The sequence below is a fragment of the Seriola dumerili genome, unplaced genomic scaffold (genome assembly GCF_002260705.1).
Source record: "Seriola dumerili isolate Sdu_G_001 unplaced genomic scaffold, Sdu_1.0 BDQW01000331.1, whole genome shotgun sequence".
NCBI lineage: Eukaryota > Metazoa > Chordata > Actinopteri > Carangiformes > Carangidae > Seriola > Seriola dumerili.
This window is the reverse complement of record NW_019174586.1, coordinates 7251533-7268322: the sequence shown is the minus strand read 5'-3', so window position 1 is coordinate 7268322 and position 16790 is coordinate 7251533. Positions and strand designations below refer to the sequence as shown.

At 39.9% G+C, this 16790-nt stretch overlaps 1 pseudogene; it reads left to right on the top strand.

Moving 5' to 3' along the window:
* Nucleotides 1–16790, top strand: part of LOC111232590 — a 193267-nt pseudogene that overhangs the window by 118489 nt on the left and 57988 nt on the right.

Here is a 16790-nt window from a genome sequence, read left to right as displayed (position 1 = left end):
TGTGAGCAACACAGCTGTTGATCCCCGTTGACCATGCTCAGTGATACACGTCTCTGCTCACATCCTGGCAGGGGATGAGTTTAAATGAGCAGATGGATTGGTGTTCGTGGTGGCAGCGCTCACTGGTCCAGCCTCTTGTGTCTGTAAAGGAACAAAGATCAACAACAAAAGACAGAGATAGTAATAGATTCTGGTAGAGCACATGTTATCAGTCTCATGCAGGTGTTAGGAAAGGGTGACTATCTAGTCCTGCCAACAATAAGTTCTTTATACTCACTATACTATATATCTTCCACACTGCACAGTTGAGGTGCAGCCATGTCAAAGCAACAATCAAGGCCTAAATGCTTTACTTTGGCTTTATTAGAGTATACTATACCTCAGCCTTTGGTCTTATCTTGGCTGTTCAGGTAGAGACAGTCATAGTTGTGAATGCTGCTGTGGGAATATCAGTAGATGTATTTGAACGGTGTACATTCATCCCACCTCCAATACCCCTGAGGGGACTTACAGTAAGTGTTTATTTACAGGACCGAGGAACAGTCTTTTTTATAAAGTCTGTGTGTGAATCTCATCTCTGACCTGGTATCTGTATCCACCTATACAGGCTGTATAGATGGACAGAGAGAGAGAGATAGGAGAGAGAGAGAGAAGGACACAAAAGCAAAGATGCAGAAAGATGTGCAGAGAACTGTTTAAATAGACTGCTTTCTTCTTTCCAAGAAACAGAGGAACAAGGGCATTTTTTTCAGGCTGTGAGCTCCACATAAAAAATTCCATTGACCTCCATTTTATAGGGGTTGAGGTAGAAATCTTGGAGAGAGACAAACTATCTGCATGGAGAGATACCATCAGATGTCAGTGAAAAACAATATTTACATATATATATATATATAAATATATACGTAAATATTGTGTGTGTATATATATATATATATACATATACTGTATATATATATATATATTTTTTTTTTGTAATATCAGTGATTCAACCTTTTAAACTTTATAGCATTATGAAAAAAGTAACCGTACAACTACACATACAGATGACTGTCTGTGATGCTTTGCCCCTGATCCTCCGGTGAATCACAAACTGCAGAAGTGAGAGTGGTGGTTCTGAAAAATGTTGAGTGTATGAAATGTTTGGCAGATATGTGCAGATGAAGATATGTACGGCAAGAGGAATGATCCACGAAAACAACTGGCGATTGTTGACTTAATGTAATCCTATTTAAATTTCCAAATGTTCTTTGAGGCACAGAGAGAGTTTGACAAAAACAATCTTTATCTTGAACTAAAGGTTCATGTAGCAGCTTTTTCTGGAGCTTTCAACTACATCTCACAGTTCCCACAGCAGATGGACATACCTCAGTTGTCCTAAAGTGACCCCAAGTATGGATGGTTTTTTTAATGTAATTAATTTGCCATGTGAAGCCGCTGTGAGCATCTTGAAAAGTGCTCTATAAACAGAATATATGACTAGCGTAAGATGGTTGTCAACTAGTCATTTTACAAACCGAGCTTCTGTGGGTGTTACTGGCTACATTTGTTGGCATCATCAGCATGTGTATGTTGTAACTGTTGGTGCCTTTAAAAACTCAGCCAGCTCTGAGCACCTTATTGCTGACAAATGGTACAAGCCTTGTGAAGACTGATGATTCATAATTTTTCAACTAATGGGTAACTGATGCTTTTCGTTGCTTTATAATTCAAAGTACCATCGCCCACAAGCGCGCCTCACTACGCTCTGACTAACTCTGAGCTGGCACACAGTCTGATTTGTTAAAAAAATGTGGCGAGTGGGACGATCGCAGGGGAGAAATAACAGCGTCACTGGGTGAGGGATAGAAGTCAGGCTATTGGGCAGCGGCCCAACTGGGCCACTTTACTAGTCCACATCAACATCTAACTACCTTTACGACAGCGGGCAGTCTATTGTTCAACCCTGCATTAGTTTCCATATAGACCCTTATCACCCCTTGTGCTGTAAATCTGCTTTAAAATGATCATGGATATGTAGTAAACTTTTATGTTTCACCACCCCTCTCCTCCCACAGTATTATCTCTGCTCTGAGTGTACTGCCATCCAGTCAGCAGGACAGCTAATAGGGTTGTCAGCAGTTAACAGGCCTGTGAGGCTTTTGTCAGGAACATTAACATAGCAACACCACAACAGTGAATGTGTTATCGGGCCTTGCCATGGCAACCTACAGACAACTTTTAATGAGCGGGGCTGAGCAGGGGTACTGTTGCTGTGTTAGTGGAATTTTTCAGAGAATATTAATTAAGAGAATGAAAGGCAATGCAAAACACTCCTGTTGCTATATGACAAGCACTCTGGTAGCACGGTTTCCTTTTTGTCAAAGCCTGTTTACAAAGTTCAAAGCTATACAGCGTTAATCATTACAGTTAATTATAAACAGTCAAGCTGTGGCCAGGCTATATGAAATGTTTATGAAATGTCACAATCACACAAATGTTAAACAGGCATGTGGAAAACATCTAGGTGTTCTGTTTATAAATCTATTCTTAGAGAAGCTGTTGCTCTGTCACTGGGACAGCTTAGCCCGGTGTCTTCATACTCAGACAAACACAAACATGAACACTGGGTGAACACGCACACAAATGGTGAGCACAAGTAAACAGGCACTGGCAAAACCTTTATTGAGGTATAAAATCCCAGTGCTGGACAGTGCGTTACCACAGTTAAACCTCGTGTCAGGGAAGAGGAGGACAGGCTTGTGGCTCAGCCAGCAGCTGCTGCCGCTTGCTAATTTAAAGGTCTGTCAGGGAGAGCACAACCAGCAAGAGTTGTAAGAGTATTTAGAAATGTGAAATGAACTCCAGATCAGGAGAATGAGCTGCTGGTGGATGTATGATTTGTTCCTGTTGACTTTACTGCAGGGTTTTTTTTCTGTGGGGATCTGAATATATTTGCACTTCTATGCAAGACTTAGGACTTGGCAGAGAACCATGAGCCTGAGGTTTTGTGTGGTAGCTTACGTGTGTGTTTGTAGTAGTAGATTGGAGAAAGTTCAGTGTTTTTATGCCACAGAAGTAATATCTGGGTTTGTACTTTGCTCTGAGGTAATATGATATGTGTACTGCTTTATGCTTTTGTGTTAGACTGTCAGGTTGAGCTTTGGTCAGGGCCTGTATTTATCAAACTTCTAAGAATTACATTACAGAATGCTGTAGGAACTTAGGAGTACAACTCTCAAGTGGATTTTAACCTACAGCTGCACCATTGTTCATTCTTTGCAAAACAACATGTGATTTTAGTTTTAAAGAAGTTTTATTGTAAAGTGTAAATCCTTAATATTTCAGTAGCAGTTAGATTAATAACAATCTAATATATTTGTGATGTAGAAATATATCAACAGAAATTGGCTGAAATGAAAACTAAATTAAAACCAAACTGGAGGTTTTGGTAGCATACAGAGAAGTGCGGACAATGAGGATACATGGAAAGTGAAATAACATCTTAACAAATGCTCAAATCAAATGCAAATCATTGGCATCATATTGCTTCAGTTAACATATCACTGTTAATGACCAATAATTTTCTGTGCAAAACAAAACGTTTCTGTTGTGAGTTCACCTCTTCTTCTAAACTGCAGTCATTTAGGATCTTTTAACCAACTTGAAAGTTGTAAGACATTTGATGAACAGGTTCCATTCTCAAGTTTATAAGTCAAAAGATTTTTACTCCAAAGTCCAACATTTAACTTTTATCAGTTAAATAAAGGGGTTTGTGTGTGGGTGTGTGTAGTGTGATGTCGTGTGACAACTGTTTGTTGTGTGTGTGTGTGTGTGTGTGTGTGTGTGTGTGTGTGTGTGTGTGTGTGTGTGTGTGTGTGTGTGTGTGTGTGTGTGTGTGTGTGTGGTATCTGTCAGAGCAACTGCAACTTTTGGAGTAGAGGTCTTAGGTCACTCAGACAGGAAGTACCAAGAGGCCAGGCTGTTGAACCTGTGAGCAGAAGTTGAGCAAACAACTGCATGAGGAGGATTGTATTATAAAAGACAGTGTTGTAAAAGTCCATATAGAGTCAGACTGACTTCAGGGTCAGAGTGGCCTCACTACTCCTTTTTCTTTTGACAAAAGGCAGAAGAATCGAAATAACAGTGGAGATCACAAAGCACTCATGTCAGTAAAGTACAGCGATTTTGTCATAAAAGGAAGCCAGAGATCAGACACCCTTTAAATCTAATTCTGGTTTTGACCTTGGACCATCCTTTTACCCATCTAAATCAATAGTAGATGAATAATGATCCCAAAAGGGAATTTAAAATCTCTCTTTTTCATTCCTCTAGGGTGTCTGTCTCCAGATTGGAACCGTAACATGACCATGGACTCCATGAAGATGCCCATGACAGACCCCAACCCCTTTTGCAACAGCCATGACTGGACAGCAGCCCACGCCAGGTGCCACTGCCACATGCTGCCAAACAGGTCACAAGGTGCCACACAAAAATGCATTGTATTGTACAGTGGATTTATTATTGTGGGACTTTCTATCCCGCAGCCCATAAAAAAAAAACACCCTGAATTATTAGATTTACGTTGGCACTTCAGTGTGTTAGAAACATTTTTTAGAACTTTTGTACAGGACTTGTGTGTTTTTGACAGTTCTTTGTTGTTAGAAGATGTACTGTAAGGAAGGTATAGCTGCCTACATGTTTCGAGATGGGAGAAACAGCTGCCTAAAGGTTACAAAACCTCTTTTGGTCATTGGCTTGTATTCACAGACTGGCTGATAAAATATGTGTAGGAGGACAGATGAGTAACAGTGTTTCCTCCCCCTCTGCTGCCCTCAAAAGTGCCCTTGAGCAAGTCGGTGAGCATCATACAGGGCAGCTTCTGATGCGTCAATGTTTAAAAGTCTGGAGCCTCTTCTCCTCTGCATCTACTCCCTCAGGCAGTTATAATTAAGGATGTGCTGTTAGTTCATTTTCCTGCTTAAGTAAAGGTTTGAAAATGCCAAAAGCGTCAGGAGGATGATTACATATTTTCTTACCTGTGTGGGGCCTATTCAGGCAGTAAGTCATCCTTGTTTGACTGTACAATGTCCAGCTGGAGCTCAGGCTGTTTACAGTGTATGTGGGAGCGCCATTAAGAAGTATCCCTGCTTACATCCACCAGTCACTGAAGAGTTAGTGATCCTCATCCTGATTGGCTGATCATTACATGCAAGTTGTAGTGTAGGTGAAAAATGTAAGCACTTTTGGTACTATGCTTATTCCCATTCTTGTAGAGAGTCAGAGTGTTAGAGGTATTGATCTTCTTATCAGCTCCCATGTCTGAATATTCAATAAGCTATAGCCAGCAGCTAGTTAGCTACTAGTAGCACCAAAGCTTGCTTCAGGGCATTAAGCCAGTGCAACTGGACAAGAAATAGTCCCACTGTGAGCTTTAGGAGGTGCTAGTAGGTGGACTTTATCTTCAGTCAGAGCCAGGCTAGTTGTTTCCCCTGCTTTATGTCCTTATGCTAAGCTAGGCTAACCATCTGCTAGCTGTAGCTTCATGTTTAATGACAGAGCCCGGCTAACTGTTTCCTCCTACCTTCAGTCTTTCAGTCTTTTTAGAAATAGCCCCTCACATAACACCAGGCAAAACAAGAAATTCATGTCTACATTCAGTTTTAAAACAGAGAAGAAACAAAAGAATAACATAACTGTTGCGCTTTGGAGGCACTTGTAGGCTTTTTGTGAAGAGTTAGGCTAGCTGTTCTCCCTGTTTCCAGACTTTATGCTGAGTTAAGCTAACCAACTGTTGGTTGGAGCTTCACATTTGATGGACTGATCTCACTTTCTCTCTGCAAGAAAGAGTATTTCCCAAAATGCTGAACTATTCCTGTAAAGAGACCTATCAGAGGACTCAGTGTGTGATCATATAACTAGAGTTATAATACATAACTAACACCTGCTTTGGACAGCTGAAAATATGCCAGCTTATAGTATGTGGTTGTTGGCATATCAAACGTGCAAAGTTTACAGCAAAGGGATTTAGGAGATGATAATGTTCCTATATGCTGATCCCTTCTGTATAACCTAGCGTGCTTAAAGTCAAGACATGTAAACACTTCAACATCCCTGTAATTCCTCTAATGCCTGGTATTCTTAAACTGTAGTTCACAACCCCAACTGAGACGTGAGCTGACTTCTTTTGTTGTAGAGTGTGACTCAGTGGTTACGGCTCTGCCCTGAAAACACAAACGCAACAGTAACAGCACAATAATACAGATACAGTCAATAATAAAAGAAATTACTTATACAAAAAAACATAAACTTTAGTACACAGGACAGCAGTTTATGTTCTTCTCCAGAGACACTGATGCTCTCACTAAGAAGAGGGATGCATAAACAGCCCTTATTATTGAGATCAGAATACATCTCCCCCTGTTTATTAACATTCTGTACAGTTGTGTTTGATATTAAAAATAACATCTTTTTTTATTGGAGTAATTCAATGTGAAGTTATTACACCTCCAAAATGTATTTCACAGTCATCAGACTAACAGGAGCAATGCATCACAACTGAACTGGGTGTTGATAGGTACGCTCCAAAAAAAAAAAAAAAAAAGGGCTAAATTCCCTCTAATGAGATATTTTTACAGCATCTAATTTAGAGGAGCTGGTATTATCAGCCAATCAGGAATAGTATTTTGACTGTTCAGTCTGTGAGAAATTAGTCTCTCAAATTGCTTTCATAAATACCTTTTAACTAATCTACATTCACTTGCAGTGTCACAGGAAATGTTTCTGAGCCATATTTTTTGAAAAATAAATAATTAAATCTGAATAATAAGAGACTGTGAATATCATAAAAGCCCAACTCAAGGTCTCATTGCTGTGTTACATTAACTTTGAACAGTAGTCCATATACAAGGAGTCAATAATCTTCACAGAGCAAGAATACCAATAGTTTGCAGCCTGTAACCAAACTCTTTTGGTTCACTCCCTGGTCTCATTGCGCCATTTTCCATTAAAGCAGGCAGTTTTGTTTTTTTGTTTTTTGCAAAAAAGCCCCAAAATTCCCCACTATTCCCTGCCAAACAACAGACAGGCAAAGTTAGCAACTAGCTGGTGAACATAGTGGAGCATTTAGCAGCTAAAGAGCCAGATAGTTTCCTCAGGAGTTGATGAAGACCACAACCAGAGCTCAAAGGAGAATTACTGTTGGGCTTGTTGTGACTTGTTGTGTTGTGTTGTTGCAGCATCTGTTGGATATGTTAATAAGAAACTGTTTGCTAACAAGTTGATCATACAAATTTAGAATGTGATAATACAGTGTCTTGTTAACAGCTTTTTTTCCCCATTGCTTCTGAGTATCAAAGAAATCACTTATAGAAATCAGCTACACTTAATTAGCTACCAGATGACTAGCAACATGCAAACTTGACAAACATAGCACAAACATTTCTTTAAATATTTCCATCTGATATTATTCTGAGTTGATAATTATAGTATATGACACCTTCCTGTCAAAGTATCAAGTGAGACTCACTCGTCTCTGTTTTTCTCATATTGCAGTTAATGAGAGTGAAGGTTGTGATGTGGAAACTGGCTTGCCTCCTGCCGCTACCTGTTTCTGTTTTCACAACATGTGCCTCATGAGCATAATGAACAAATGTAACCAATCAACGAGCTGCGTCATTGATCCGTCCTTCAGAGAGCGTGCACCATCCCATTCGAATCAGTTAGGCTCGGCCAACACAGATCATCAACTTTCATCAACATTACTTTAAGAACACTGGACGATATTTCAGAACCAAGAGCTTTGAGATTAATGAAGCACTGACGCATATCCCCGTTAGGGTTATTTTCCAGTGACATCACAGCCTCACTGAGCACTTACTGTTAAATATCCTGTATCGAGAACATTATGTTCAGCCTTCAGCCTTTGCTGTATTTGTGGAACTTGGCACATGCTTTTCATTTGTGTGTTAATAGAATTGTCCGTGAGTCCATATTTAATATAGATGCCTATGGAAGTTGCTGCCCTTCGCTACCACAGTTCACTTATTGAATTTCTACTGCTCTCACACTCAGAACAGCCTTCACCAGCTCTCCTTTCAAGAGTATCATAAACATTAGCAGTTTGTGAGTGGGGAGCTGTCCAGCATGATGGAGATGGAGGGAAACACTCTTGTCCACACGTTAAGAGGGAGAGGTGTGTAGGGGGACTTGATCTGCTGGGCAACAATGGATTAAGATTGAGTCGTGGTAATATATCTTCATTAAAGTCGTTTTGCTGAAGCAGTTTCTGAAGGGTGTGGGAGAGAGGAAAAGAGAGAAGGAGAGAGCGGTAGAGAGGGAGGAGAGTGGGGTGAAGTGGACAGCTGTGTCTCCCCCTGTAGATCATCTGGAAAAGCAGCTGGTGCTTCCCTACCTTTGCCTCCTCCTTCCTCCTCTCCCCTTCCCTATTCCCCTCTCCCTCCCTGTCTCTCTCCCTCGCCAAATTATCCAACATCTTCATTAATGTCTCATTACAGCTGAGTCAGCCACTGTAACCCACTGCCACATTAGAGCTCACACTGCTCACTTGGTTTTTAGCAAGCAGAGAGCTCTTACAGTTTTAGCCTGCGCTCTATCGCACTGAAAAGCTCAAACAGTACATGCAAGAGCGTAATTTCCACTGGGGATCACTTTTCAAAATCCTGGTTAGACTCTTGTCTTACCAGGATAAGACAAGTCTTATCTGCTAATAAGATTTAATATGTTATTCATCCTCAATTATTTCCTTTTTTTAAAGATTTTTTTGGGGGAAATTTATGCCTTTATTTGATAGCGGTAGTGGAGACAGATCAGGCATGTGAGGTAAGAGAGCAGGAGAATGACATGCAGCAAACCGGCTGGGAATTTAACTGGGAATACACTGCTTTGGGCATTTACCCCCTTATGGTAAGCACCCTGACGACTCAGCTATCAGGTTGTCCCACTCACCTAGTTATCACCATGTACTCTTTGTAGTACTAACGGTGATAATAGCTGTAATAGTGTAATAACATAAAGGAGCAGCAGAAAGTAAGACTTTTTTACGTGGCTACATACAGACAACACAAAGGAATACCTGCAGACACTGTTCAGGGCTGAATAAGGATTTCCACCTCTATATGGCTTTTGGGTAAAACATTTTTATTTACAGTTAATAATAAATAATAATAGTAGTAGGAAAAAGACACTACAATTCAGCATCAATCAGTACAATAAATACAGTAAGGCAGTAAATCCTAGTGCTTTATTGCAGTAAAGATGCAAATATTGGATTATCATTATCTATATTTACTAGCCATATTATCTATATTTAAGTATAAGTTCTTTTAAGGAGACTGCACATGATTTTCAGTCATTAGTGCACTGACAATACAAAGTTCTAAGATGTTATACTAACATGATTACAGAAAGCACAATACATTTCATCCTAATATCGTACAAACCAACAGTATCTCACCCTGAATCCTTAAATTTTAAAGTTAGGATCATATGCTAGCGCTTTATATTATGGACTAGAATGAACCTTTCTATGAACAATACTTTTAGTCTAAACGGTACCTACAATCATTTGTGCTATCAGTCATTGTTTGAGAGTATAACTTATTTTTTCATGATGCATATCTCAGTTTATAACAAAACTATTATATAATTTCCATCCTCATAAGGTAATCTGGATCTGCAGGCTGACAGACAGACAGTTTGTGAGAGGGGATGAAAGGATTCTGTTTGAAGTGCTCGTATCAGCTCATTTTCTTTAACTTCATTCCTTCCACCTCTGTCGGCATCTCCCTTTAACCATTTATAGAGAGGAACTCTCAGGTCAATCAAAGTTGACTGCTAAGTGCAGTCTGAGTTCTAACTGTGTGTCCACACTCTCTGTTCTGCCTGCACTTAAACAGGCAGCTGAAAGGCCTCCTAGCAGTAAACTTGACCTTTGCTGAACTCCATCCATAATCCATAGGTCCAGTAGACTTTGGCATATTTCCAGTTTGTTAGCTCTGAACCTCGTGAACCTTTTTAGCCACTCTGAACATACCGAACCCTTCCCCTCACCCCCCTGAGCCACTCTCTCTCTCACACACGCACACACACGCACACACACACACACACACACACACAAACACACACACACACACACACACACACAAGGCAGAGAGCATAACTTTACACAAGCCATAAAAACATATGCTCAACACACACCCCTCAGTCACATGTTATGTTTTATGTTCTTGGTACTAATCCATCTGGATCAACTATTGCCTCACCATCATGACTTAAAGAAAGCTGCTCTGTTTTGACTCAAAACTAGAGGAGAAAACCTTGCCAGATCTCTCTTTCTTTCCACCTGAACTCTATGTTTATCTGGTTCTAATCCGTCATGAGTTGTTTCAATTAAATTCATTATTATTAGAGGAATACTGTGTTGTTTGACATCTTGTTTGCTAGCAGATTTGGATTAAGATGACAAGACAAATCCGTTTCATATCTGGGTGTTCAGCCAAGAGATGGTCCAGGACGAGTTTAGCCCATGGAAGCTTAGCACACAGACTGGAAGCAAAAGGAAAGATGCAGCTCAAAAAACAGCTCCAGTATTGTATTAGTAACATTTTGTATCTTTAAATTGAACTGTAATTACATCCAGGATAGAGGTCTTCGGATTTTGGGTCCAAAATTTGTATCATACCCATGGACCCTGAACCTGACCTGTATCACAAAACTTTCCAAAAACTAAAAGAGACATTATCTGAAAGAGACCTGAAGACGGCGAGGCCTAATCCAAGTGAACCCAAGGATAATAGGACACAACCTAAAATGCGAGTGAAGACCCAAATAGAAAAAGAAAAGCCATCTAATAACAAGAAGCTGTGGTCAAAAAGATAATCAATACACGTTCTCAACTTTCACGCTCTGTCAAAAAATACATTGTTCTCATGTGATGATAACATCACAGCGCATGACCGTAGCTAATAGCAGTTCCACACTGATCCACTTGGGTTTTACAGAGATTGACACAGATCCACAAGGATAAACTCAATACGCCACTGACACGACTCTAGTCCTGGGTCAGGTTTTGGTTACTTTGAACTGAGTGGCCCCGGGAAGTTCTCTACTGAAAGTACATCTGGGTTTTGTTAAGTGTCTCTAAGATCAACACATCTAAATGTTGAAAGCGAGTGCAGTCACCTGACTCCATGTAGCAGTAAGAGCCACAAGCTCAGTGGAAAGTAAGGCACATGTCAATCAATCAAAGTCTGTACACACTCACTCAGAGCTCTAATCAGTAACAATGACTTACACCTGTGTGGGTGCACAGTGGCTGCGCACAGCGTTTAAATCCCTCGACACTGACAGGACTTTTGAGAAGCTGCATGCAACCAGTGGGTGAGTAAATAACTATGATACTGTATGCCACCTAACCGCTTATTATACTGCACCACACTGCCTCATTTTCCGTTCCTACATATGTAAAATACACAATGTACATATGACCGCTTTGGAGTTGCTGAGGCCAGTCTGAACAAGTGCCGGATCTATTTCTATAATTATCTAACTACTGACAAGAAAGCAAACAGGTTTATCTCCCAAAATTCATTTAACATATTATTTATTATTTAACCTTTCACCCTCCATGATTTAATCAGTTCTGACCAGACAGCTGCACCAACAGACTGTGAAGCACTTTGTCAATCCTGCTTTTAGATAAGTGCTATACAAATAATGCCAATTGTTGTTGTTGTTATTAAAGTATCAGTGGAGTGGACGGATGATGTGGCAGACTGAACAGAGTTCTCTCCGCTGACGTGTCACTTTGTCAGCACTGAAAATGCCTTGATTTGATTTAATTCTGCATTATCTGTCATTTTGCCAGAGTCATTTGTCATTCTGTAACATAGCCATCTCATTTAGAGGAATTAAACTGTTTTCTTTTCAGTGTGGCAGCAGGAGTTAAGCACAAGATCAGTCTGTATCTGTTTGCTTGTCTGTTAATCACACTGGTCATTTGAATTTGATGAAACTTAAAGGTCAGGTTTGGTTTGACAATTAAAGGTCAAAGCAATGCAACACATTTGTCACTGGTTGGACCAGGAAAAGGATAGAGTTGCCTGTTTGTGAGATGTTCCATCCATCAAAGCTCAGTTAAGGCTGCTGACATTATCAGCCTAATTTCTGTATGCAATGTACGCAATCATTAGACGCACCTGGGCTGTGTCTGAAGTCACTTCCTATTTACTATATAGTGCACTACTATTATATGTATATGAATTCTGACTTTGAAATTTATGGTCTATAATGCCCCAAAAATCCCCACACAGGAACAGAAAAACATAGTGTTCATGCCATGGACACACACAAAATTATGATTTACACTTTGACCTCTTCCTGATGAAGGTTTTAAAGTAAGTCTGATACTGAAACTTTTTTTGCTCTCTGGTATGTTTTGAATATCAGTGGATTTCTTTTTTTTTTTTTTTTTGTGTAATCTTTATTTTTATCTTGCTTTCTCCCTCATTTTATTTTGCCACCATTACACAATGCAGTCTAATGCAACAGCCCTGCAATAAATCCTCCCTTTATGACAGTCATATGCAGTTTTTGTTGAAACTGTTTTAGAAAGCTGTTGACACTCTGATGCAGTTGAATTACTATTCGCATTACACTAAAAGGTGTCCACTCCATTTATATCAATAATTAGAGTAGGCTGAATAACAGAAATACCTCTCGTTATAATGCAATACTATTCAACAGCACCACAAACTACATCCTCCAAGTTGAGTCAGCAGCTCTCTGAACTTGGGTGGACTAAGTTGCACTGTGAATGTTCTTTCATCCTTTCATTCTTGTTAAAATGTATGTCTACTCTTCGTTTACTTCTAATGCAGAGGTTGTGTGAGACAGATGGACTTCCTGTGGTCAGAGCAGAGGTAGCCTCATACCGCCTACTCTTTTGTCAGCGCAACGTAATGCTATTGAATTCAGGCAGGTAAACTTCTATCCAGTTTGAGTTGTGTTGATCATAAAGATGAGAGGTCTATTGATCTTTACATGATAGGGTTGCGTGTGTTGGCACAGTGTTATTATTGGGATATTGAATAGAGGATGTTATATCACTGAGTCACACACCCACACTCTGATGGCAGCAGAATACTGTGGAAGAGCAGAAAAATGGTTCTCCTCGACCAGCACCCCCCCCCCCCCCCCCCCCCCCACCACACACACACACACACACACACACACACACCCCCCGTCAAATATGATTACGTCTGTCTATCTCTCTCTCTCTCTTTCTCTCTCTCTCTCTCCATGACCTTACAACCTTACAAGCTACCACTTATTATCACAGATACACAGACACTCTCATCTCTAAATCTGGCAGGATTTATTCACTCTGGCAGCTGTGTCTAAGACACTTTATCTCAGGGATATAATTTAGCTTTTTTCCAGAGTTTTCACAAGACTCATAACTCACATTCTCCTAAAGGAAGATAAAGGCACTTTTTTTTTTTTTTTTTTTTTTTTTTTTTTTTTATTCTTTTTTTTTTTTTAACTTTTTTTGGTCCAGATTACATCCCAGGATCCCTCTGTCCTCTGGTCAACCTTGCCAACAATTTATTGTCTTAACAGGCAAAAATGTGACGTACAGGCCACACATGATTTCTGAACTAAAGTTGTTTAAAAGTTTTATTTATTGGTCATTTAATATCGACAACGCTGAACTTCGGCAATCCTCACATTTCCTTGTTTTCAGACTGTCCCTCCATGACTCCTCCTCCGTTCCTGTCTGTTCTGTTTAAATTACCATGTGAGGAAAAGGAAGACCTGTGGCTCATTGTTTTTCTCACTGATCCTCTCACTAGTTGTCAAGACACATCACTAAAAATCACAAACGTCAACCTGCTGGTAGCACTACAGGTAGAGCTAAAGTAGAGTAAATAACCTAGTAAACATTCACAAATAAACAGTAAGTTCAACAGAAATTCAGTTACCAACAATGTCCTATTACCAACTCAGTATACTTGTTGTTTCATTTTTTTTCCCACATTTTTAAGCCCATGAAATAAAAAGTAACAGTGCCTTAACATTTGAAGAAAGGCTCAATTTTAGCTGCAGAGGTATTTATTTACTACTATTAACAAAATATGCCATTTGCCCAGGGGTGCCCCAAACTGTAGTAGATAGGGAGTGATTTCAGAAACAGCCAGGGAAGCTTTGTGTCAGGTGGTTCTTAGCCTCTGCATTGTCCAACGTAGCAAAACAAGAGTATTAACCTGTCGACCAATTAGTGGTTACTTGACCTGGATGTACATTTTTATTTAAAAAGTAATACAGGGTTTGTTAAAAAAATATGATTGTTTCCAGCTTTAAACCTATATCTAATGTGATTTTAATGTTTTAATGTTTTTTATTTTCTTGTACAGTCCATTCATACTGCAGCTATCACCATTGTAATTAGCTATGCTCTATCAGAAATGGGCCAGTTTTTCCAGCCCTGTATATTTTTTATCTTGGCCTTACATTCAATTCCACAAAACATTAAAAACAGCCTTGAAATGTTTCTAATGTGGCTCTGGGAAGATGGTAGATATCTTTTATATATTGTGCAGTGCTGCTCAGAATATCTCTGTGAACTTGCACTGGGCAAAGCCCTGTCCCTCTATACAAAACTACAGGATATATTGATTCCAGATGGGATAATATTCAGTGCTCACTTGCCCTGCTCCATTGGGGGGGGGGGACAGAAGTCAGAGTCAGCTGGAGGGGACTGAGCGTTTGTCATGCTTGCAGATTCTGTTGGTGCAGATATGTGACAGGTGGCCTTATAGTAAACAAAAATAAACAGTCAGTACATCTCTACATTAGTACTCATTGCAAAATGGCAGTTGTGTTATCTTACAGCGCCCCAGGACAACAAGGGCATTTATAATAGGCTCATCTCATAGACATACAGTGGATGTTTCTATTACAGGCAGTAATGGCACTGATTGGCTGGTTTGGTCTCTGATTGTTATTGGATAGAGGCCATGAGGAAGCTGATGATGAGACTAAGGAAGATATGTGGATGAATTTACTCTCTCAGTCAGACACACACACACACATGTATACACCGCCCTCACACACAGACATTTTTTTACACAAACGCCCTGGAGCAGAATTCACTTAGTTTCCAGTATTTTTGAAAGATCCAAAAGGCTCTTGGGAGAAGGAGAGTCTCCCACATTCACTTGGCACATACCAGTTACACACGAGCATACATACAAAAACACGTATGTTCTCTGATCTACTGCAGCGATCAATGAGAGACTGATGTAACTGAGGTTTACATGTTCTATATGGTAAAGTCAGGGGAAAAATGAATAGCATAAAAATGAATGATGTGATTTACAGTTCATAAAAATGTCACAAAGTTTGACAGGTACCACTGTAGCAGAACAAACATCTGTCACAAAAACTGAAGATTTTTTTTTATGGTGAAGAGAAATTCGTGGTTTTTCGAGATATATCTGGTGGCGACTAGAAGGGAAATGGAGATGCAGATGGGGGCACAGTTGGCAGGAACAGTGAAAGGCTAAGTTCCAGGAGGCTTGGGCCTGTCTGTTCATTAGAAAATATTACCCATATTACCCAGCATGCCTCACAGCGGCTGTCCATGTCCCCCTGACTGCCACCCATCGCTGACTCTGCTGAGAGGGAACATTTACTGTGGAAATCACAGTTAGAGGAGGACGAAAGGGGAGAGGAGGCTGTTTCATGGCAGAAAACAGAGATATCCAGGAGCTTGTTTTAGTCAAAGTAATCTGCTTCTTATACACAGGCAGGCTGAAAAGCAGCTGCATTAAAAAAAAAACCTCCCGGAAAGATTGTAACATTAAAATTAAAACACTAAGATGAGGGTGTACTGTATGTGTAAATGCTGTAGAGCAGTGCCATGCACAGTAATGAAGGAGCACACAGAGATGGATTATTTTCAAGAAAAAAAATGAGTCAAACAGTGAGCGAGAGAAAAAAAGATCAGAGATAAACATGCATACAGACTGGCGGCCTTGTGTGGGCGGACCGATAACTAGAAGGTTTCTCTAGATGTTTTTTGTTTAAGGGCACTTTCATGATCTCTAGGTCTCACAGGAGTTTCTCACTACAGACCCCTTTTGCACTGAATACACTCAAACACAGGGTCAGAGCACTGTAAGTGATGAAACATAAAACATGACTCCTGGACTGAGGCGCCATTGTTGCCATAGCTATGAGAAGAGCCAAAGCAGCTGATGATCTCTCGGAAAAAGAGATGGTAAATAACATTTCATCATGTTCATCCACTGCTGCTACTGCAGGGGATGTACATGTACACATCTACTGCACATGCACATACAGGACTTCCAAGCACACACTGCTGATGTGATTGTATGTACAGTCGATGGACGATTGTTTCAGATCAATGTGTTAAATGTACTTAATCATTGTGGCAGAGACTCAACATAGCTGTTGGCAGAGGCTGATGGGAATGTTAATAGTTTTTCAGGTATTAGATCATAAACCAAAGTAATGGATATGATGATGACACTCTACTAAACACACTAAAATTTTAAGGACTCATCTTTTGTTACAGACATTCATGTCCTGACAGGGACACAAGTGTTTGTAACAGATTTTATGGAAATCCACCCAGCTGTTGAGACAAACCTTGTGGTGGCACTGTATGAAAAGTTTGTCTAAAAATATCCACATGGATAAAGGAACACCACCTTCAATAACTTGTGTTTGTTGAACACAGAAGATAAGGAACTTAAAAAAAATAA